Genomic DNA, 1,601 nt, shown 5'->3' on the forward strand with positions numbered 1-1,601 from the left:
GAATAACAAAGTCTTATGAAGAAGAATAATTCATCTTTACACCTTCAGGAATCATAGATTCATAGAAGTAGAGTCAGAAGGGACCTTGTAGATCATCAAGTCCGACCCCCTGCCCTGGGCAGGAGAGAAAACTGGGCTCAAATGACCCCAGCCAGGTAGACGTCAAGCCTCCTCTTAAAGACCCCCCAGGGTAGGAGCCATCACCACTTTCCTTGGAAGTTGGTTCCAGATCCTAGCTGTCCCGACTGTGAAGTAGTGCCTTTGGATGTCTAGTCTAAACCTATACTCTTAACAATTTGTGGCCGTTATTCCTTGTTACCCCGGGGGGGGCTAGGGGGAACAGGGTGTCTCCCAAACCCTGCTGGTCCCCCCTAGTGAGTTTATAGATGGACACCAGGTTCCCCCTCAGCATTCTCTTGTGAAAGCTGAACAGGTTAAGGTCCCGTAGCCTCTCTTCATAGGGTCTGCCCTGCAGTCCCTGGATCATGCGGGTGGCCCTCCTCTGGACCCTCTCAATGCTGTCCACATCCCTCCTGAAGTGCGGTGCCCAGAACTGAACACAGTGCTCCAGCTGCGGCCTGACCAGTGTCGCATAGAGGGGGAGGATCACCTCCTTGGCCCTGCTTGAGATGCATTTGTGGATGCACGCCAAGGTACGGTTGGCCTTCCTGACCGTGACCTTGCATTGTCGACCCATGTTCATCTTGGAGTTAGTAATGACTTCAAGATCTCTTTCTGCCACCGTGCTCTCGAGAAGGGAGTTTCCCAGCTTATAAGTGTGCTGCTGGTTCCTACTGCCCAAGTGCAGCACCCTGCTCTTGTCAGTATTGAAACCCATCCTATTTTCATTAGCCCACCCCTGTAACCTGCCCAGGACCTGCTGTAATCTGTCCTTCCCTACTAGCGTGCCCACCTCACCCCAAATCTTGGTATCATCAGCAAATTTAAACAGGCTGCTTTTTGCCCCATCATCCAAGTCACTAATAAAGAAATTGAACAGTGCGGGCTCAAGGACGGTAATTGTGAACACATGGAATTATCTGAATCCCAGATAACAATGATGAACCAGATTCTCCACTGCATTACTCCAGTGAAATCTCTGTGAAACTTCTGTAATGCTATGATGAATGGTGGCCGATCCTCTTGATCTAATTTATTTTAACCAGTACAAAAGGCTCTGCAACCATTTTTATTTTGGTTTAAGGTAGTCATAATTCCCTGTGGCTAAAAACTATTAGGAATAAGTTTAAACCAAACCAATATAAATGATTCTTCAACTGCAATGAGAGGATCCATGCAGGAGTTTACACAATCTTAATTAAATCAGCAGTAATAGACCCAGTGCAAGTCTTTGGGAGAACTTTGGCACAAGTGGAAAGTATGTGAAACATGCTACAAAATCAGATATGCCACCAAATCAGAATTCTGTGCTTATTTAGCCCTCAGTTCAAGAAAGCATTTCAGTACATACTTTAAATATGTGCTCATGGCTCTTTGATTTCAGTGGGATATAAGCACACCCTCAAAACAGGGCATTTGACACTTACCATATTTACTTGAATACAAAATGAGCCCCCCCCCCCCCCCCCCCTCCCTCTCCG

Source organism: Alligator sinensis, unplaced genomic scaffold (genome assembly GCF_000455745.1).
Source record: "Alligator sinensis unplaced genomic scaffold, ASM45574v1 scaffold216_1, whole genome shotgun sequence".
NCBI lineage: Eukaryota > Metazoa > Chordata > Crocodylia > Alligatoridae > Alligator > Alligator sinensis.